This window comes from Bemisia tabaci, chromosome 4 (assembly GCF_918797505.1).
Source record: "Bemisia tabaci chromosome 4, PGI_BMITA_v3".
NCBI classification, from domain to species: domain Eukaryota; kingdom Metazoa; phylum Arthropoda; class Insecta; order Hemiptera; family Aleyrodidae; genus Bemisia; species Bemisia tabaci.
In genome coordinates, this window is record NC_092796.1 from 53,848,000 (window position 1) to 53,871,722 (window position 23,723).

Genomic DNA, 23,723 nt, shown 5'->3' on the forward strand with positions numbered 1-23,723 from the left:
TAAAGTCAAGCCGTAGGAAATTCGTCGAAAGATTGCCGGGACTCGCGGAGGCAGGCGTTTGGCGAGCGCGTTCAATCAAAAACTGTCGCTGTCAGAACTGCAGGATTTAATCAGCGGGAAAACGTAAGACAGAAGCCGATACGCACAGTGGGTCGAGTCAATTGGAGAGGTCGGACATGAAATTTTTGACTGCAAATTTTGATAATTATTTCGTCTCATTTTAAATTGTAAGGTGTGGTTCTGGAAGAAAATTTCACGAGAAAACCAATGGAACCACTTTAGAACCTCTAAGTTGCGTATAAACGGAGTTGTGGGCGTTTATAGTTTCTAATTTTTGTCCGAGCTCTCCGAGAGACTGGATCCACTTAGAGTCCCTTTATACTGAGAGTCAAGACAATGTGAATCCATTTCTGATTGGTTCCCGTATTTTAGGCCTTCACAGTGTCACAAACGGGAATAAAGATTACATTTTCACTGATTGCCAAGATTATAATCTGGAATGGACCAGGGAATTACGGGTTCGGCAAGGAACGGAGAAAGGAATTTGGGTATGGGCCGATCAAAGATCACAAAAAACGTTCAATTTGTGTAATCTTTATATCCCGTTTGTGACTCCATGAAGGGGTGTTGTCTTGATTCTCAGTATAAAGGGACTCTAGAGTCAATTGGAGAGGTCGGACTGAAATTTTTGACTGCAAATTTTGATGTTTATTTCGTCACATTTTAAATTGTCAGGGGTGGTTCTGGAAGAAAATTTCTCGAGAAAACCAATGGAGCCACTTCAGAATCTCCAAGTTGCGTGTAAACGGAGTTGTGAGCGTTTATAGTTTTTAATTTTTGTCCGAGCTCTCCGAGAGACTGGATCCACTGTGCTACGCCTGGCTGCCGCTCGGCCGAAATTTTCCCCGGCCTAACCTAACCTGACCTAACCTAACCTAACCTAACCTAACTGAAGGTCGAGTCAATTGGAGAGGTCGGACATGAAATTTTTGACTGCAAATTTCGACGTTTATTTCGTCACATTTTAAATTGTCAGGGGTGGTTCTGGAAGAAAATTTCACGAGAAACCCAATGGAACAACTGTAGAATCTCTAAGTTGCGTTTAAACGGAGTTGTGAGCGTTTATAGTTTCTAATTTTTGTCCAAGCACTCCGAGAGACTCGGTCCACTGTGCTACGCCAGGCTGCCGCTCGGCCGAAATTTTCCCCGACGACGGCCTCGGCGAACGGAGGGCGGGAAATTGTAGACTCGGCGTCAGGCAAGCCGGGCCGGTTGCAGAGGCCTATCAAGAATGATTGATCGCATCAATTGGGAGCGACTACTGCGGCGGAGACTTCGATTGATCGGAATCCATAAAAGTCAGAGGCTGCGTCTCCGTCTGCGTCTCAGGTTCGCGGCCGGGGCAGGAACCGCAACCGCGCTCCGGAGATCCGCCGATTGTGCGCCCGAGCCCGCATGTCCGAACCGACAGCCTTGATCGCTCCGATAGATTGCTCCTAGTAAACTGAAACAAGCCCCTCGCTTACCTAACCCACTCGTCTTTTCATTTGCCCACCCCTCGCCTGGGGGGGGGGGGGGGGTTGGACTGTGGTATAGGCTGCTCTGTAGCATTTTGCGGAACGACGGAGAATGGGCAGTGCTGCCGTTTTATTTTGCTAAAGATTCCGGAATTTTTATCGATTTCCGGAAGTTCCGATGAAAATTCCGATATTGTCAAAAGTTTCGAGGAAAATTCCGATAGGTATTGTCAAAAGTTTCGAGGAAAATTCCGATATTGTTAAACGTTCCGAGGAATATTTTGATTTTGTCAAAAATTCCGAGGAGAATACGGATATTTATAAAATTTCCGGTGAAAATCTGATATTGACACAAGTTCTGGGAAAAAATTTCAAGGTACTTCCGGATTTAGTTACGAAAATCGTCAAATTCGTTCAAAAATTCATCGAGTTTGATTGAATTTACGGTCAAACTGACGAGAAACTTTGATATTTCGAGGAGAGCTGGATATTCCGGAAACTCCGAAGATTTCGAGAAATGGGCCTGTTGCAAACTTTTGCTAGAGCAAAACTAAGAGTTGTTTCCTACAGATAATGCCTCAAAAATCACGATGAGCGCATCGGCAAAGTCTGAAATGCACTCATAACTTCACAATCTGCGTAAGAATTTGCGGTTTTTTGAGCTTCCCGCTTCGAAAACGATACTACGGTACAGGTGAACATTTTGTTAGAGGAGTCGTTCCATTGGCGACAGTACTCATCATGGCCGACGCCAGTCCGCCAAAACACGTGTGATGGGACGAGATAACACCTGAACAGGATTAAACCATATAACAATCGGCGTGTTTACGTTCATATTTTCCTCGCCCGCCTTAATTGACCTTGAACTCTCCTCGAATTACGCGAGGAACTGCGCAAGCGTCGGCCATTATGAATATTGCCGACGATGGAGCGACTCCTCTAACAAAATGTTCACCTGTGCAGTAGTATCGTTTTTGAAGCGGGAAGCTCAAAATAACGCAAATTTCTTACGCAGATTGTGAATTTATGAGTGCATTTCAGACTTTGCCGATGCGCTCATCGTGATTTTTGAGGCATTATCTATAGGAAACAACTCTTCATTCTACTCTAGCAAAAGTTTGCAACAGGCCCATTGCAATACTTTCGAAATTCTGAATTATTTCTGGGAAATGACAGCACTACGAATGGGCTTGATACAGAGATAAGAAACCCTCCACTGCACTGTGGGCCAGAGGTGCCGGTTGCGCGAGAATAATTGATATCTCGGCTAAATCCGAACAAAAATCACTAAGTTTTGGTTTACGGGGGTTTTTTGGGTCGCTGAACTCGAATTTGATATCAGATTTGTTCAAAAATTACAAGAAAAGTATGTTATGTGGATTTAAGCTAGTCCAGTGATGATTCCTTTTTTCGAGCAATCGCACTGGGATTAGAAACCATTTTAACGCTGGAGAAACTTTCAAAAACAAAATTGAGAACTTGAAAGTGACCAAGAAGAGTCTGGAAAACGATCTAATATTGTTAAAATTAGAAGAATAAAAGACGAGAATGTTCACGGAGGAACGCTTTATATGTTAATTTTTTTGTTCTGTATTTTTTTGTCATTGTCTCCTCGCTTTATTGGTTCTCGTAGGTTACCATGTTTAAATGAAAAGAATAATTTTGTAAAGTAATGCCCTGCATGGTTTAACGATTCTATGTTTTCTGTTGTAAGCTATCAAGTTGATACTGACATGATTGTCAGAGGATCAAAGAGGCATTCTATGAATTTTCTTTAGAGGCGCTAGGCATGAGAATGGACAATATTTACTTACAACGTTTATTGGAACTGACGGTCAGCTGAACAGTATCTTTTTACCACTCTTGCATTTGGTGCAACATTCTTGGACTTTAATAAATTACGCCCAAATGTTTACCAATTATCGGCTAAGCTCAAAATTCAGAAATTTAAATAATAATAAAAAAAAAGAAAAAGAAAAAAAAGGTTTTTATCAAACCAGATCTGAATTCAAATATCCACGGACTTGCCGTCGATTGAGCTAGTCAACAATAGCAGCTTCTAGTGCGACTGAAATCGTCAATACATTTGAGAAGCACGAAAACCGTAGGCGAGTTGCTGTGATCGTGTGGTATGTGGAAAGACACAATTACATTCAGGAAACCAATAACGTCAAAGTGAAGCAGCAGGACAAAATTTGCCTTAAGGTGAACTGTGCCATGGGTTAGAAGGGTTGGTTCTGCATTAGTTAGCACAAAGATATAACTAAAAAATTCCGAAGTTCGACCACTTTGCAGCATTTAAAAGTCCGAGGGAGAAAAACAAGTTTTCCTAGTAAATAGCAGTTAAAGTTTGTCTGCACTATTGCGTATCTTGAGGAACGATCCACCTTAAACGCTTACATTATTAATAACGCAAATCATGGCTTGAAAGATTGACCCAATGCCCTTCAGAATATTACATTAGGAATTATCATCATCGAAAACTAAAGTAGTGTGGGTTTTTTTTTACCCTCTAACTGTTTTCTGATGTACTAAACAATTTCAGTTTTCATTTAAAGGCGCATTTTGTCCTGCTGCGTCACATATAATACCCGTATGGTAGTATTAAGAATTTCACTTACGGAAAAGAAGAAAAATATGAAAGACAGAATGACAGACAGATTTATAATATCGTCTCATCTGAGAACCTTTTTTGCACTTATTAAATACGAAAAAATGTGGCAACCATGGAAAAAGTGCGCACCCTCAGAAGCGTAGCAACTCAATTTAATAATATTATTACTATTCACTCGGAAAAATTATTTACTGTACGATATCTAAGGTCATATATGTGAAACATGAACTTAATCCTATTTTTGATGAGTCGACTTTTTTTTAAAAAAATTTAAAAAAATGGGTTTCCCGCAGTTTCCCGCAGCAAAACTGTGGTGCAAATGAATGTTGAGGATTTGAAGAAAAAGTATCTGGCCTTAAAACTCTAAGGAAACTTAAAGAAAAAACTGCAGAAAGCTTTTTCGATGGAATTTTTAAGATTTATTAGGCACATTTTCTAACAAGCTTTTTGGACAGTGAAAAGTGCGCAATGAAAAAGTGTATACATCAAATGAAAGCTCTTTCTTAGGAGAAGAAGTCCTAGTGAACAAATTTTCATCCTGCGCAACCGCTGAGCGGTGATAAGACCTTACACGGTTGCAGTTCAGGACGCGCTTCTATATATTATCCGTGGAAGTGAGAGGTACCCAAGTTCCCCCCTCCAATACATCGCTGCTGGGCGATTATTCGATGAAATTTTGATCACTGGCCTCTTGGTGAGAGGTAGATGCTTTTACTTTCGGGGGGTACTAGACTTCCTTATGGACGATTATAAGGGAGTACCAGTCCTCACTCTTTTTTCGGCTGTTGACCTACCGGATGAATGATGAGCTTTGGGTGACGTCATGAGTCGAACAAGTTTCCCAAACTTCGCTTTGTTTGCGAAATGAAATTACCTGTACGGTTAACAATCCACCTAGTAGGTAGGTAAACAGTTGGACGTTGGAGTCCCAAAAGTAAGAGCTTTCACCATCGCCAAGTTTTAAAATCAAATTTTTGACACCATTGATGACGTCGTAAGAAGCCCGCCCTTGGTACTAAGGAGTTAATGAAGTCATGATAAAAAGCTGCAAAGAGATGTGGAAAACCAAAATTCCTCGCAAAAAAACTGGCTGTTTCAGTTGTGAGGAACGTTTCAGCAAAAACTAAAATGTATCTCCGCGCTGAGACAGCAAGCATGAGGATTCTCACCGACCCTAGACTACCCCATTGATTCTCGATTGCTTTTGAGCGATTTGACAGCGTGGCAATTGTCTCCGGGAAAACGGAGCTCTGTGAATTTTAGACGCCGTGCTTGCATTTTTAAAATGAAACGCGAGCCGACCGCGCTGAAACGGTTCGCGGTTTTCCGCCAGAATGCGCGGCGGTCACCGCCGGTGTTTAGCACCCGCTGTGCCGTTGTCAGATCTCTTTCGCACTCATAAATCTCGCTTGGGTATCTATCGAGAGGGCATTGTCATGTATTTCCTGCTCTTTGATCTGTTCATCAGTTTTAGGCCTTTCATGGATCTTTCAACAACCGTTTTAAACAATTTACGATTGAAAATTATCTTCAGTGGTACTATGAGATCTTCAATTATCACAATGGTAATGTTGCTGGATTCTTGATCCACCTAGGAATTCGCTTCTTCTTACTCATGAATTTCATGCAAATAAATACGAACGGGTCGTATTTCGATTCGGCAACACTGATGTGACCATTATTGAAAATCTTTTCGCACCCATGTAGATCGCGTAATCATCATGATGATGTTTGTTTTTTATCAGGGCTGATAAAGCGGAATGTAGCGATAGAATATTACAAGAATTAAGATCAAACGCTAGAGGTTCGAATAAATCAATTTTTCAGGTTTTTACTCGTTTAATTTTGATTTGTTATAATTAATCAGAGCGAAGCATTCACTGCCCTAAGAAAATCGGTGCTCATTCATTCAAATGATAGTCATTGTAAGCGGGAACTCGGTTGAGGAAACAATGCAACCTAGAACGTGCCCATTTGATGATCGGATTCGTCCCTCCGTTCTCTCTCCCGCTACCGCGGTTCCTTTCGCGCAAAAGTATTTTTTGGGGCTAATTGGAGTTGTGAAAAAAAATATTGGTTTTTGGTCGGCATCGGACAATAACCATGGCGCATCGACGGACGGAGAAGGTGAATTAGTTTGAGCCATGTCTCGCAAGACTACGCCCGAAAAGCGGACGATGAACGGAGCCGGCGGACGATGAACGGAGCGCGAAGCAGACGACGGTGACAGCCATCGACGGAGGCGTGGGCGGAGACCCCGTCATTGCCAAATGAAGTTTTTTCCGAAGTGGGATGTCTGTGATTTTAATCAACACTTGGCTCTCAATTGGACGTATTTCTATCAAACGGAACCATGTGCATTAAGACATGAGCCCTGAGACCCTAAGAGTATGTACATAACGGGGCTCACGTCATATTGCACATAGTTCCGTTAGATAGAAATACGTCCGATTGAGTACCCGTGTGGAAAGAGTGCGGACGTGTCGGAATATGGAGCTCTCAGGGCCCAAAAGAACAGCCAACCTTTGAAAACGAAAAATGTCACTGCCGATCTTCAGATTCCAATATCGAACAAAATGGCCAAGAATGTTCATGAATGAGCGTTCATCTGTAAAAATTAGTAAAATTTGCAAGCTGAAGTCAAATCGTGTAGGCTGAGAAAGGTTTTTTTTCTTTATTTATTTCTCTTTCTCCGGCGGTTTTCTGAGTTTCTGAGAAATCAGGATATTGCAGTCAAAAATCAGGAAAAATCAGGATTCCCCTAAAATGGTAAAAAACTAGACACCCTGCTCGGGTCCCGGAACGACGCGACACCTGCGGGCGAGTCGGGAGCCCCGAAGCGCGAGCGTGTCCCGCTAATTTACGATGCGTGTCGAGCGGTGCAGCAGCAGCGTGCTCGTGCCGCTGCGGATCGTATCGGATCGCGTTTCCAGGATTTATGTAACGGCAGAGCGACGCGCGTCCCCGTGCCAAGATTCGGTCCTCGAATTATGCCAAATTGCGTGCGGATCGGGCCCCGGCCCCCGGCGACACACTCCAGCCCACCCCCGCCCCGCCCCGGCCGACGTCCGACGTCCGACCCGAGGTCAACGCACCGATCCGACCGACGCTCCCGCACGTAAGTGAGAGTGGGCCGCGCTTTTTGTGTCAGCCAGACGATCTCGGTACGTCACCGTCACGTCGGCTATCCATGGAAATTTTAATTAGTTCGTACCCATGGGGATTTTGCTCGGCAAAATTCGGCCGCGTGATTCAGTTGCTTGATTGGGTTCCTCCTGGGAGGAGACGAAGAGGACGCCCAGTGAAAGGGTGGCGACAGGGGGTTTTAGGAGAAATGAGGGTTTGTCGACTCCCTGAAGGGCTTTGGGAGGATAGGGGACTTTGGCGGCTAGGGGTCGCAGAGCGCCAAGGAGCGCTATAAAAGCGGCTTTATACGTACAAAATTCGGCCGCGTTAAGCAGAAAGGAACCAAGCTGCATCACTGCATCAGCTATTGCCAAATTTAATTTTTCACATGAAAATGGTTGTGCGGCTTTTCGTGCAAATTTCGGTGAATTTTCTCCACGGTACGAAGCAAATTTCTTAAAATTTTCAAGGGAGTCCACACAAACGTTCTTTCGTCAAAAATTTAATTGCCCAGTTAAATTTGGCAATAGCTGATATGGCTTGGTTCCTTTCCGTTAAACGCGGTCCAATTTATTGGTCCTGTCCCACTTTTGAGTGTGTCCCCAGGGTTGCCGGCGGTTGGAAAGACCGGGAAACTCAGGGAATTCGTGAGAAAAGTCGAGGAATTGCCGACACGTCTACTGATCACTAAAATATATCACTGATCTTCAAACTGTTTACCCTTTCTGGTCATTGTAAGGCTTGTCATCCTTAAACGAGCCACTGGATTCCTTTTGCCATAATTTGATCTTTAAACAAGGAAATTCTGTCGAAAGTTTGGCGAAAGTCAACTTATTTTAAATAAAGAAGAAACAAAGAAAAGGAGGACATTTTGTTCGAAGGTCAGGGAAAGTCAGGAAATTAGAAAATTATGGAGTCAGGAAAAGCCAGGAAATTCGAGGATAAAGAAATTACGGCAACCCTGGACTACCCATTTTACAGAATGCCCACAATTAATTGGAACAATAAAAACAGGAGGGACGTTTCTAAAATGGACTTGTATGTGATTTCTACAGACTTATGAATATGATGCATAAATCAAAGATATTAAATCATCATGGAGAATTTTTTCAACAAGAAAACTCTTCTAACCAAAAAGCCAAGGAAGTGTAATGGCCCTTCAACTCTCAATCGCTGTGGCAACTCCGAACCGTTAAACCGTAAGCTCATCTCTAAACGGTAAAGGGGTGTATGCAAAATCGACAAAATTTCCCCCCTCATGGATGTTGACCAAATTTCAGTATGTCATTCCTCACTATGGGATACGCCTTTTCCCAAAATTTCAAGGCCTGAAACGAATTTCTCTCCGCGTAGCAGCGTTGCCAAGTTGAAAACCGTTGAGTTGCATATCTTTTGAACGAAAAGAGATATTGAGGTGCGGTTTGCGTTAAAATTCTCAAAAAATTGCGTTCTTTTGAAATATGTACTCAATTTGATCGTTTAGGTAATTTAAGATTGCAATGTTGCCATTTTTCACACTTTCTTAAGGGTCAATTTTTTTTCAACCCTAGTACATCGTCAAATGCCGGATTCTCGATTCGAAAAAAAAACTGTTCATTGTATTATTCGTACTTTTCCATTTCTTTTGATATATTATAGCTCCCAGGGAAACGATTAGTAACGGAGATATGAGCAATCTGAGTTTACGCTCCGCGCGCGCCGACTGGAATCCGGGCGCCGCTCGCCGCTCGGAGTCGTTTGCACACTCCCTCCCTTAAGCTTTACGAGGTTATTCCTACGTATTTTTTTGCGAACTTTTCATTTCTGGCCTTTAAAAAGGCCTCCGATGAATTTTTCGGGGCCTCGCGGTCCATTGTTGCCATTTTTGGCTCGTATTTAGGGTTTTTTTCCAATTTTACTCTCAATTCTACTGTAAAACCTAATGTGAACTGAAAAGTGTGCGAGTTGAGGGAAAGAACGTAAAAAAGAATAAACGTTCATTTATAACTTTTTCCTCCGTTGCCAAATTTTCGAGAAAAATCGTACCAAAGAGCCAAATATTGGAAAAATTGGATAAATCGCCACGCCATTGTTTAAGAAAGTGGGGCGCAACTGTAATATTGCCGTACGTAACAGATCTTACCCATCTATACCACATATAAAAAAGCATAGTTGTATCTGGATTCCGAAGATGTGAAAATTGTCCATGATGTCACCTTTTGCAGCCTTTTCTTATGTGTAAGACGGATCTTTTGAATGTTTTTCGACCTTTAGTCATCCTCCGTAGGAATGTATCGTTTGTATTTTTGCTTTGCTTTTCTTTTTGGCAGTATAAATTGCTTGTAATGAATTTTAAGGGGCCTTACGATCCATTGTTGCCATTTCTGCCAATTTTAAGAGTTTTTTTTTCAATTTTAGACGTGTCAGACTTAATCCAAAACCGTGTACAACGTGCACTCACATTTTATGAAAGAACGTAAGAAAGTACATCATTCCAACGTTCTTTGTAACTTTTCCTTACGTTGCCAAATTTCGTTCAAGGTTTTAGCAAATGAATAATGACTTTCATGCAGAATTTTGGGACACTCTGATCTTGGGTAAGCGGCCTGTAGCATTAAGTCATGATTATAATTATAATATAAAGTCAAGGTCATAATTCACTTCCAAGAGACTTCTACGTCATAATAAATCCAATTTGTGTCACTTCAGGACGATTTTTCTTGAAAATTTGGCAACGTAAGAACAAGTCACCGAGAACGTTAATCGTGTACTTTTTTACGTTATTTTCAAAAATGAAAAGTGCAGCAAAAATACAAACGATACATTCCTACGGAGGATGACTAAAGGTTGAAAAACATTCAAAAGATTCATCTTACATATAAGAAAAGGCCGCAAAAGACGTCATCCCGGACAATTTTCACATCTTCGGAATCCAGATGCAACTGTTCTTTTTTAATATGTTGGAACCAAAGAGACTTGTAAAAGCAGCCCGAAACGGAAACGACGATCGAAAACATAGGTAAATGCGGAAACAAGGCTAAAATACAAAATACAGAGGCAGCTGGACGTTTCTGTCATCCCTGCAGTCTCATTTCAATACCAATCCCACCATGTAACGCCGTTTGTTGGTTTTTATTTTAATTTCTTTTTTATTTTTAATTCTATTTTAGCAGTTGATAATGGTGCCGTAAGGTACCAAAACGTCCTACCTTTGTATTTTAATATGTTGTATAGATGGGTAAGATCTGTTACGTACGGCAATATTACAGTTGCGCCCCACTTTCTTAAACAATGGCGTGGCGATTTATCCAATTTTTCCAATATTTGGCTCTTTGGTACGATTTTTCTCGAAAATTTGGCAACGGAGGAAAAAGTTATAAATGAACGTTTATTCTTTTTTACGTTCTTTCCCTCAACTCGCACACTTTTCAGTTCACATTAGGTTTTACAGTAGAATTGAGAGTAAAATTGGAAAAAAAACCCTAAATACGAGCCAAAAATGGCAACAATGGACCGCGAGGCCCCGAAAAATTCATCGGAGGCCTTTTTAAAGGCCAGAAATGAAAAGTTCGCAAAAAAATACGTAGGAATAACCTCGTAAAGCTTAAGGGAGGGAGTGTGCAAACGACTCCGAGCGGCGAGCGGCGCCCGGATTCCAGTCGGCGCGCGCGGAGCGTAAACTCAGATTGCTCATATCTCCGTTACTAATCGTTTCCCTGGGAGCTATAATATATCAAAAGAAATGGAAAAGTACGAATAATACAATGAACAGTTTTTTTTTCGAATCGAGAATCCGGCATTTGACGATGTACTAGGGTTGAAAAAAAATTGACCCTTAAGAAAGTGTGAAAAATGGCAACATTGCAATCTTAAATTACCTAAACGATCAAATTGAGTACATATTTCAAAAGAACGCAATTTTTTGAGAATTTTAACGCAAACCGCACCTCAATATCTCTTTTCGTTCAAAAGATATGCAACTCAACGGTTTTCAACTTGGCAACGCTGCTACGCGGAGAGAAATTCGTTTCAGGCCTTGAAATTTTGGGAAAAGGCGTATCCCATAGTGAGGAATGACATACTGAAATTTGGTCAACATCCATGAGGGGGGAAATTTTGTCGATTTTGCATACACCCCTTTACAGCGATTATTTCCACGGTGCACCTCAGAGGGATTCTTTCAAATCCCGCAGACCCTGAAATCGCACGGCGAGGATGCGCTATCGGTACGGATCGCGGGGAGGGGGTTGCAGAAGAGGTTCGCGAACGGAAGGGGGGGCGGAGGGATCGGGGGGTGGAATATGTTATTCGCAAACATTGACACAAGGCATAGCGTGAGAGCGGGCAGCCCCCGAGGCCGGGCTCCTAGGACGAGAAAAGGTGGGGCGGCAAGAGCCATGCAAATGAATAACATCAAAGGACAATTTACGAGCGGCTAATTCAACTAAGACGCGAGGGGGATTATGATGTTGATGAGACTTTGAATTATATTATTATTGCGCCCCCCCGCCTCGCCCCCCACGCACCCCTTCAGACGCTCACCGTGAAACCCTTTCCAGTCGCCGCCCCCGCCGCAACAGCCCCCCCCCCCCCCCATCACCTCTTTCAAGACATTCCGGCTGAGAAGAATCTTACCGTAAGGTGCGACCAACAAACCCTTGTGCTTATCTCTCTTTTTTTGAGGCCGTGCAAAACAGCTCCTGTAGATTCTTTTGCACAAAGAATAATGAGCCTCTGGCATCTTTTTCTAAAGTAATAGTGTGATCCGATTCGCGAAGTTCTTGAGTTTTACGTGGATTTCGCTCCATGCGGAGTCTGATCGGGCAAAATTACTCATTAGTGTCATTGAAAATCTATTCAAAAGATGGGATTTTTTTTCGCCTTTGCTCTACCTCTTCCTTCTCTGCACATTTTCACAACTGCGAACAGACATGTTCGGTTTAACCGGCATTGAATTCGATTTTATAACTAACGATATATTTTTAGCTATTCGTCTACTTTTCGCATGTTTTAGTAAAAATCATTATTAGTTAAAGGTTTTTTTTTTTCGTGTATTGCTGATCAAGTAAAATCCGGAAAAATCGGCAAAATCTCGGGTGAATGCCTCTGAAGTTTTTGAGCTAGGCGTTTCCCTTGGTTGTTCCTCAGGTTTCATTTCCCAACCGTCGAAGCAATCCTATCAGTAGATATAGCTCATAACTGTTTCAATGATTGTTCTTTTACACTTTATTTTTGATCTTTATATTTTTATTCTTATAAATAAATGTACCCTAGAAAAATTGAGACTCTCAATATCTTGAAATTTACTCTCCTGAAGTCTGCAGAAACTCTGTTCTTACGAAAACTAGGATGTAAAAAAGGCTAGGAGAACTATGTCCCTGGGCTCCCGTCGTCCGTTCTTGCGATAGTAAATATTCACGCCCCGCCCACAGCGACAGCCAGGGTTCGGCGATGATTGGAATGCAGCCACGGGCTTAATTCGTCGCCCTCCTGACATAAGGGCGTAACTACACTCTGCAATGAACCCTGTCGTCCATACAACTCAACGCTTTTCCGGGCTCATCTCTCGTGTAGTTACGCCCTTGTGTCAGCCGCGGGCTTAATTAGAGCTCAAATCGCAAGAATCACGCTGTCAGGTCCTAAATCTTCATTCGGCGAATTTGGCAAGCCGCGGGACATGGCAAATATGTGCGCCCCCCTGACGCATGGGCGTATCGAAATTTCTACGTGAGCCCCGTCGCGCATATGAATCCGTGCTCTCCAGGGCTCACACGGAAAAGGAGATACGCCTTTACGTCGGAGTAGCGACGATATGTGCGCCGCGGATACAGAGGGAAACTGCAAGTGTGCGATTCCTGTTTATCTGCACGCTGCGCATTTCGCGTCATCGTTGTGCATTACTCGATTAAAGTAACCCCCCTCCCCTACATCCCTGTTCCTGTTCCTGCTTGGCCCTGTTTTTGCGTCTCTCGGCGAGACGCGGCGCACAGTGGAACGAGCTACCAGTAGAGGTCGGACTTTAATTTGTGGCTAAAATTTCAAATTTTAATGCTTATTTCGTCACAAATTCAATTTCAAGGGGTGTTACCGAAAGGAAATTTCATGAAAAAATCAATGGAACCATTTTTAAACTTTTTCGTTTCATATTTTTGATAATGTAAGCTTTCAAAGTTTTCAGATTTTTAGTTCGAATTCTCCTATTAACTCGGTCCAGTGTGCGACGCGGCGCACCCTGCCTTGTCCCGTGCAGAGCGGCCGCGACGAGGCCTGCTGATTCCGATTTTGACGTATTCGTGGTAAAAGGAACTATGTGCATAGGGTTCGCGTTCAACTTAATTCCTTTTAGCGTAAGTACGTCTATTTAATAAAGGCATCCTCAACCTGGTGCCCCGCCACGCGGCCCGGGTTTGATCCTGCTCTCGCAGCTTTGATCTTCCCGATACCCCTCGCCCTGATGCCTAATCTCCGTTAAAATTAGGGAATTTTCTGCGTGGTTGCATAAGTGAGGGTAAGCCTTAAAAACGTCGAAAAGTCGGCGGAGGAAAGACGAGACAAATCAGGGAAACATAGCGCGAAGTGTCGCGTCTCATTCCTTCATTGCTTTGGCTCTTAGCTGAAATATCTAATAATTGTGGTTATCTATCTTGTATTTCTTCAAAACGTGGATTTTTCAGTGAAAAAACTTGGTTCCTCCGCTGGAATTCTCCCTTAACTTTTGATTTTGATATTTTTGAGGCCCCACATGATTTCTGCACTAAAAATTAAAAGGTGTAGGCGGTAGGGGTCAACCATGTTTTAGTTTTGGCCCTTACTCTTCCCAAAAATTCAGAAAAATGTTAGACTTTTTACTAACTCAGGGAAGCGTCACTCCGTTTGAGAGTCTTTTCAGAAACATCTTTTCATCGAAAAAATTCTTATTTTGACCCCTGTGACTTTCGTGCGGAGATCTGAATCTCCAGGCCCTGAGGCCTGATTTGTAGTCGGTTTTTGCGAATGCCTCATTGAGGAAATTGGTGGGTGACAGTGTATAGTTAGGAATAAATCGAAATTTGGCATCATAGGTCCGAGGTCCTGAAATCAATCGCTCTGCCTCTCAGTCATTGTTGCCAATATCGCGAAGATTCGTTTGTATGGTTGCACGAGAATCAAAATCGAAGTCACGAGATTCGGCAACCCTGCTCGGAATTGCATTGCTGATTATGATGTGCATTGTAGCGTTTATTATGATAATTTCAGCCGCCTACTCTTAACTCCACTGCACCACCCTCTTTTTCGCCCCGTTCCCGTCTCTTTGAGGGCTCCGTGGCGTCTCCAACATCCATGTAGACGTATTTATGCTGAAAGGAACTACGTTACACTAAACCTTTATGCACATAGTTCCTTTTAGCATTAATACGTCCATATGCCGCGCCGAGCTGGTTGCGGTTGAAGGAAATTTTAGGGGCCAGCTCCAGACATGAATGTCAGAGGAGTCGGCTGTAGGAATCTTGAATTTGCATCGGAGAATCCGCGGGTGTCTATCAAGCTCTCAGTGCTTACTGACGATGAGACAAATTATGTACATTAGTAAATAGCGAGATAATATAAGAATTAATTGAATAATACACATTAGTAAGTAAAGAGATGAATGAAGTACAAATAATATTTAAGTGTTTTGATCGGTGCTGCAAGCTCAGTTTTTAGTTTTTTAGGAACGCTCACTGAAATTTTAACCTGATACGTGACATTCTTGCTTTCCCTTCGAGCTCGGGATCCCTCAAAATTCTAGAAAAAAATTTAAAATTTTGTAGTTAATCCCATTAAAAATGCGGAAAATTCAACTAAATGTTTTTCTTGTCATTAATTAAGAAGACTCCATTGATACAAAATAAAGTATCAAAGTTTTTTCTACCAAAATTCAGGGCGAGTTGCTTTTGAGGAGTCAGAGGAAACCCGTAGAAGTCAAAAAATAACCAGTGGTTGTCGTGGCACCTTAAAACTTTTTCTTCCAGCCAAAAAAATTTCCATTTTCTCCATTTCAAGAGACATTGTGCTCAACATTTTTTCTTAGAAAGAATTTTTACGAGTAATCATGCCAAAAAAAGTATGATACATCCTCATGTGTGAGAACTTTGATAAGTATCACCAAAAACATGTCACTCTGATGACGGCATGAGACTTTTTCTAGTGCAAATTCCAGTTCTGCTCCTCTAATTTCTTAATAACTGAAGTTGCGTGAAAACCTCCCAAGTGCTACATTCATCAAACTTACAGTCGGTTCCTCACTAATAGTTTGAGCCGGTTCCCTGTGAGTAGGTCAACTTATCGTAAATATCAGTGGCGTGGCGTGCTTTGCGATTCGTCGATTGTTATGCTATTTAAACCTATGGTAGAGAATCGATTATTTAGGTGTTCGCTGCGAACACCCTGTTTATCGATCCTTTTCCATAGGTTTAAGTGGCATAACAATCGATATATCGCAGAACACGCCACGCCACTGGTAAATATTGAGTGCGGCAGGATGATTACTCTCGGGATGCCAGTCATAAGCGTAAATTCGTAACTGGCGCAGGGTGAGGGCGAGGGGTGCGGGTGTGACGAAACTCCATTGCACATTGCACCGCGCCGAAAGGGCACCAGCAACACAATTGTACATCCATTTTTACTGCCGTGTAATCACACGAGGAGCAATCATCAATTACGTTCACAACGTCCTCGATACACCCAGCTTTGTGATGCTCCTATGCCTTTCATGATCAGGCGTGGTTTCGCCGCGACACTAAATTACCCTCCAGGGCACCGGAAGAGGCCCGCCAGGGCTCTGCTAATTTTTCTTCGTGTCCATCCAGTCAAAAGTGAGCCCTTTACATGCAAATGTATACATCTGACACTATGCAAAATTTAGGGTGATAAGGGTCTGTCGGAAACTTCGGCTGTAGTAAAACGAAGAGTTGTTTCTTACACTGAATTGCCCGAGTCATGCTGGCGCACGGTGGATCGAGTCAATTTGACAGATAGGTCGGACATGAAATTTTTGACCAAAACTGCAAATTTTTATGTTTTTTTCGCCACATTTTAAATTGCAAGGGGCGCTTCCCGAAGAAAATCACACGAGGAAACCAATGGAACCACTTGAAGAACCTCAAACATTTTTATAAACACTGGAAAAAAAACATTCTATCTATAGTCCAGACTCTTAAAAACATCGACAAGAAAAAATCGGATTTGTGCTTAAATCAAGATTGAAGCATCTTAATTTGAGCGGATTTCCTTTTGATTTAAGCAAAAATCTGATTGAATCAAGAGTATTTTTTCTTGTCAATGTTTTCAAGAGTCTGGACTATAGATCCAATGTGTTTTTTTATTCCAGTGAACGCAGTTATAAGCGTTAAAAATTTCAAAATTTTGTCCGACCTCTCCTATTGACTCGATCAACCGTATAAGCGTTAAAAATTCCAAAATTTTGTCTGATCTCTCCTATTGACTCGATCCACCGTGAGGCGGTGCGAAGGAATCCGAGGACGACTGCAAGTTCCGCGACGGCGGAATCGTAACTTCCCACGCCGTTACTGTCGCGCCGTCGGGGGAAAAAGGGGTGGAAAGCGGGCCCGAGCCTGTGCTCTTTTAGCTCCTTTCGTCAAATTTAAAGCTCGGCAGCCAATAAAAAGCTCTAATGTCGCCTGACGAATACCCTGTATTCGTGTCACGTCACGTCACCCCGCCCATAAACGTTTATTGTTCGTTAAAACCTAATTTCGTCGGTCCCCTTGTCGCCTCCCGACCCACTTTCGACGTGGCTCCAGCGTTGCCAGCCCGATCGCCGGCCGTACCTCTCGCCCCACGATCCGAATTCCTAGAGTCCCTTTATACTGAGAGTAAAGACAATGCGAATCCTCCTTGAAAGAAGAAGAAATAGAAGGAAAAGAAGAAGAAATTCGAAAGCTTTATCTTTGATTCTTAAAGTGGCACCACAAGTCATCATCAATACGATCAATCAGCCAGAAATTAATCAGAAACATTGGAAAGAAATCAATGAATGTGATACAACTATTTTGCCTCCTGCGTAGCTTAAATTGCATAGTGACCTAATTGAAGGAGTAATGGATTTAGCTTGCATTTTCCCCAATTTACTGCCGATGCTAAGGCCGCGTATCTCATTTAGGGAATCGCGGACTGAAATGTCTCTCGACCAATCATCATCGGAAAAAGAAGAAGAAATGCGGATGTTTTATCTTTGATCTTTAACTTAATATAATCAATCATCATCCATAAAATAAATCAGCGAAAAACTAACTAGAACCAGCGGTAAGAGATCAATAAGCGCGATACAACTAACTATTTTACCTCCGAAGTAGCTCAAATTGCAAAGTGCCTTTATTGAAGGAGTAATGGATTGCACTTGTATTTTCTCCTATTTCCTAGAGTACCTTCATACTGAGAGTCAAGACAACGTGAATCCATTTTCGATCGGTTCCCGTATTTTAGGCCTTCACAGTGTCACAAACGGAAATCAAGATCACAGTTTCACCAATTGTTAAGATAATAAACTGGAATGGACCGGGACTTTGGGGGCACAGCAAGGAAAAAAATGGAATGAGAGAGGGAACGGAGATAGGAATTCAGGAATGGGTTGATCAAAGAATATAGAAAACGTCCGATTTGTGTAATCTTTATTCCCGTTTATAACATCCATGAGCCGCGTTTTCTTAACTCTCTCTACAAAGGAACTCAAGGAATTCGTCGTTCCCCCCACGAAAGAACGTAATTCCAATCTAAGGTTGCAAGTTTGACCCAACCCATTCAGTTTTTTTCCAAAAGTGTACTTGTGTGCGAAAGTTTTCTAATTTTTGCATGAGATCAGAGGTAAAATCCTTGAAATTTTCAGGAAGAAGTATCCAAGATTCTCCCGTCAAATGTAAAATTGCCGAAGGAAAACATGGCAACATTGAAGTTAAGTTACGCTCTTTCGTGAGGAGAACGACAAATTAGACCCGAGAGTGAGATGGGATCGGAGCGCTTTGTCGGGGTGTCTGCAAATGCAAAGAACAAGGAAAAACCAGAAAATGTACGACAAAAGCGTGAAGGAAAACGAGAAAATTTCGGAGCTCTTTAAGGAAAAGGCTGGCGTTCTTTTCAGCCTCATTATTCGTCTTTCTCACGCACGATTGCTGAAAAAATGATTGATGCACGGGGAAAAAAGTTTCGAGCTTTATAAACGCAGTACTTAACAGTATTCAAACGCAGTATTTAACAGTGAATTCCGCTTCCTTTCTTGCTTCTAAGACTCCATTCTTTGGTATTTGGTCATGGTGAGCCGAGTGAACCTCCTATTTGACGCTCTTTTTGGATTACTGCCATTTCCTATTTTCTCTCTTTCTTTCTTTCTTTCCTTTTTTTTTTTTTTTTTTTTTTTTTTTTTTTTTTTTTTTTTTTTTGCAACTTGACACCTCCCTTGTAGAGAGCTCGATCCTGAGGCTGTGTTTAGTCTGTTGATGTAGCCAACACATCCATAAACCGGGATATTTTATACGCGTGTGTTTAAAATAAATCTCATCGTCACAGTGGCGTGGCGTGCTTTGCGATACATCGATCGATCTGTCATTTGAATTAGTGGAAAATGATCGATAAAGAGGGTGTTCGCAACGAGCACCTTAATAATCGATTATTAAGCGCAGCTTCAAATGGGGGAAATATCGATAGTCTATCATTGACGCCTCACCACTGCATCGTTGGGAAGCTGACGGTGAGATGCCTGGCATATTCATCTCGCAATCTTCTTTTGAAATTGGTTCTTCAATGTGACAGTAATTTTTATGCTCTTCCGGGTGTGTTTACCGAGTCTCACGAAAACACGTGCTTGCTAGCTACTTCAAAAGCCTTGGCAAGAGTTCGGCACAGTATCATTGAATTTCAAACATGGTAATATGTGAATTTTTAGCGAGCCATATGTTGCTAAAGCATTGAATTTGAAATGATTTTATAAAAGTCGAAAGGACTCGGTGCCTGATCGCAAGGAAATTTTCCCTTAAGAGTCTACATTTTTATTTATGGTAATTGCATTGTTTTAGTCTTACCTTGATTACTCCTATTTCAGAGTTTCAATTTTCCTCGTACGAATTTCTCTCCTTAATAATAGCGTGTTTTTCTGTTACAGGTGAGTTTCATCATTGTTTCCGTAAACCTATCAATTTGATCAGTAGATTTCATCCTAGAACCTATTTTGGTAAGTCAATACTGTAATTATTTATAAGTGACCTTCCCGGTATGATCACACCCTGAAAATTCTTCGGGCAATGAACTTAGCTACTCAGATATTGAATCCTGAATAAGTGAGGAGAAGTCAGTGATTTGAAAAGCTGACTATTGTTAGGTGACAGCTGAGCCAACTTGATAGGTTGATTTTCTACTTTTTTTTTTAAAGAAGTAAGCGAGAGACTTGCGTAAGAATGAGCCTAACCCTACCACCCTGGTGAGACCTTGTGAGGTAGGCTGAAATTCTCCTTATAATGAAGTTGTTGCATATGTGAGGAATTTGCGATTTGACTGTTGATTCTTATGTAAAAGTTCGCGAGAAACACGATGGTGCTACTCATTTTCTCTGAAATTAACTCCCAAGCTCAAAAAAAGCTCGAGGGGATATCCCACCCTACCACGAGAGTCCACGTCTACATCAAGACAAACTCTCCATGCAAAGATAGGGAACAAATACATTGACAGGGCTGCCACCTTATTTAGGGACTCTAAAACTGAAATCACGGGAACCCTGTCAATGTATTTGCTCCCTATCTTTGCATGGGTCTGTCTTGATGTAGAGGTGGACTCTCAGGATAGCGTTGGATATCCCCTCCACTTTGGCCTCAACATGAGAGCTTTTTTTGAGCTTGGGAGTTGATTTCAGAGAAAACCAGTGGCACCATCGTGTTTCTCGCGAACTTTTTCATAGGAATCAACAGTCAAATCGCAAATTCCTCACACATGCAACATATCCACAGCTTACGCGATGCTTGAACGGCCTTCTAAGTCTAAGTAAAGAGCCCGGAAGAAGGCCGCTATCGGTCCGCTATGAAGGAATGAAGAGTCGGGACTTGGTAGGAGCCCAGGAAGGATAGTCATTATGGAGCAAGGGGAATTAAGGTGGGCCGCTCGGAATGCGAATGGGAGGTTAAAGAATGGGCCCGGGTCAATTGGCAATCGTCGATTCGCCATTCCTGAGCTGAGAGCGACAAGTGAAATATTCGGCGTGTCGGGCCACGCGACCGTCCCGACCCGCGGCCAAGATTGACAAATTGGTCGCCGAGGGTCACGGGTCGCGCCAGACGTCAATCCCTCTCCATTTCCGGCGTCGCCGTCGGGAGCCCGGAGCCCCCTGTCCACGATCCTCACGATGGGGCTGGCGATACGCCGCTTCTTTCGGGTGCATCTGTTATTTGTTTCCCGCACCAAGAGAATAAATAAGGACCTCCGACTCAATTCCCTGCCGCTCTAGCGGTGCCTGGCAGAGGGTCCAGTGAACTGAACCCACGATTGGGTTCTCCGGTTTCATGTCAATCCATTCTTTAACCAGGCTAGGCTGACACCGTCAGGACAAAAATCGCGTTCCCCTGGTAAAAATTGGCGATAGGAGCTTTGTTTCAAAATACCATAGGAATTCTTATAGCCGGCTAAAGAAGGCTACATAAAATCATATAGCTGGCTGCAGAATGCGGAGAAAATCATACGGCCGGGCTATACGAAGCGATAAAAAAGTGTGAAAAGCCGGGCTATAGTTCCTATCGCCGGGCTTTACACTCTATCGCCTGGCTGTTGCTTTTTTGTCATCGATTATAAAAGGCTATAAGATATTGTGTAGAGATTCGTGTGCTTTGGAAATCATTAAGCTTGATACAGAACCACCTTAATATTTACAAAACACACATTATATTTTCATTTGATACATATTTTTTTTTCATCAATTAAAATGAGAATACTCCATATAGGATGTGCAAACATTTCAAAATCATGAGTTGAATAACGCTGACTCCGCCAGATTAAATATTAGAGCCCAACACAAAGCGGAGCGGCGACGCACTGGCGCCTACAAACCTAACAGGGATACTTCACGCATTGCGCAACGCGTGAAGTATCCCTGTTAGGTTTGTAGGCGCCAATGCGCGTTTCGCGCTGGCTGCCCGCCTGCCGCGCGCCGCAGCGTGCCACGGCGCTTGAAGCAACTATTTCACACCAGAGGTATTGCACAGTATCATACGAAACTGAAGGCGCCCTAATGTATTAGGAATGGCAGGCATCCATCAAAAGTACGGAGCTTTTCTCGCAGAATAAACCAAGATATTACGGCCCAAAAAGAGAGCAGTTGTCCAAAAACTCACCAAGTCGTAGCATCCGTAATTAGTAACGTCTAGCATACACTTTATCGCCTGGCTGTTGGTTAGTCGCCATCGGCTATAAAAGGCTGTAAGAAATTGTGTAGCCGGCTATAGAAGCTATTGGAAATCTTACAGCCGGCTGTAGGTCTATGGTATTTTGGAACACAAATTCCACTGCCAATTTTTACCAGGGTCATCCTTTTGCAATGCTCAATTTTAGAGAACAATTTGAATCCTACCGTTTGCCGCCTTCATTTCGCTAGGTAGGCAAATGTGGGCACACAGGAGCTGTAAAAGTGGTATGTACACATCGCGTCGATCAGAGAATGCCTTCAATTCGTGATTAGGCACAAGCGGGCTCACCGGAACCGCAATAGCGGTATGCTCGAATTAATTGCTCTGTTGTGTGACGGATAAGAACCATACGCATTAAATAGATAGATACGTCTCCGCTGAGGACTTCAGAAAAATCCGCCAAATGTGCTACGTTTACTACTAACGAGCCCGGTGCAATATTCGACGTGAATAGTGCTGTAATGTGCCCAATTATTGTGCCATCCGAAAGTGGTAATCAGAATGAAGTTTGTAAAATATCGGAAAATCTGCGATTGTATCCCGTTTAATGTGACGCGAGAAACATGGAAATGCTTGAGATATTGTCAGTAATAAATTTCCAAGCTTGGAGAGAACGCTTTAAATTATGGCTGCAGTGGTGGTTTATGACACAATCGTGGAAAACATCATCTCGACCATAGATCGAATATGAAGAGATGAGTCTGATCTCATGAGCAGGGTTGTCATGACTGTCGACTTGAAAGTACCCCCTTAACGCTTACAGTCACGTCTTTCAAGTCCGGAAACAGCACTGATTTTTTAAGGGCGGTCCGGAAGTACTGAAAATTGTGGAAATTCCGCGAGAAGGTCCGGAATTTGTTTTCATTTTTTTGTCATTCTTGTCGCAATTTGAACGAGAAATTAATTTTTTCGAAATTTTTCGGATTTCGCCAACAGGAGGTATTGAACATGTTCTGAAGTTTCTCGCCGAGGACGCACTGAATTTCTTGGGAATGTCATAAAAAAGTACTGTAAAAGGACCGATTTTTGGCCAGCCTGTTTAAGTAGACACCCTGCAGTCGCACCGTTGTCCTTTTACCTTAAGGAAGCTTATCAGGTCACAATTTGTGAGATGGAATAAACCCCCAACCTGATTTCCAGAGAAATTTGTTGATTTAGCGCCTCTATGCCGAGCGAGGACGGATCGAACGGCCGTGACATTGTGGCGGAAAAGCTGCACTGCGACTGTAGCCGACGAGCCGCCGCGCCGCGCCGGAGAGAGTACCGAGTCAACGAGGTAACAAAAGGATCGAGAGCGCGATGTAGAGATCGCATGTGGATAAGAGAGAGGAGATCTGGCGAAGGGAATAAACGCGGAACGGGGGAGAAGCAAGTCGAAGCGTAAAAGAGGGGGGCTCGGAGGGGGCCTCGATAACCAATCAAACACGGAACGTGACCAGCAAGTCAAGGCACGGTAGTCGGCGGCAGTGATGCCAACGTTTCCCTTGCGGGCTTTTCCAGGAAAGGGAAAATCGGGCGGAAACAAGGCTTGAGTTTTCCAGGCGCCATGCGCAAAATCCGTCCAAATATTGCTCTTTGACATTTAAGCAATTAAAACAGCGGGTAATGAGGCTTTTAACACAAATGCCACCAAGACGTAACGAACGGCTAGAAACACCACAGCCTACTGCAGGTGGACCAAAACGATAAATATTTAAAAACAAATTTAAATTTTAAGGTACATATCAGGAAAATAGATCATGTATCAGTAAATCTCGAGTGCATCTAGCATTTTTCAACTACATGCAGTTTAACACACACATGCTAAAGCGGAACTATTATTGTCAATTCATTCGGGCTAAAAATGAGGAAATATCATTTTAAATATGAGGAAAATCCGGAAAGAAATATTAGTAGACACCCTGTGACAAAACCAATTGCGGTGAACGCACGGGTCGTAAGACGAGATGTTGGAGTTTTTTAGCCAACGTGCGTAAAAAGTTCAGTGTTGTTCTCTAAAAGTTCTCTAATGAGATTTCAGCTTTAAGTTGAACTTTTTACGCACGTTGGCTAAAAAACTCCAACATCACA

The 23,723-nt window shown here is 42.7% G+C and overlaps 1 protein-coding gene across 13 annotated transcripts in view; it reads left to right on the forward strand.

The window, feature by feature from the left end:
- mbl (splicing regulator muscleblind) overlaps positions 1-23,723 on the forward strand; it is a 302,565-nt gene that overhangs the window by 139,394 nt on the left and 139,448 nt on the right. The window lies entirely within an intron of this gene.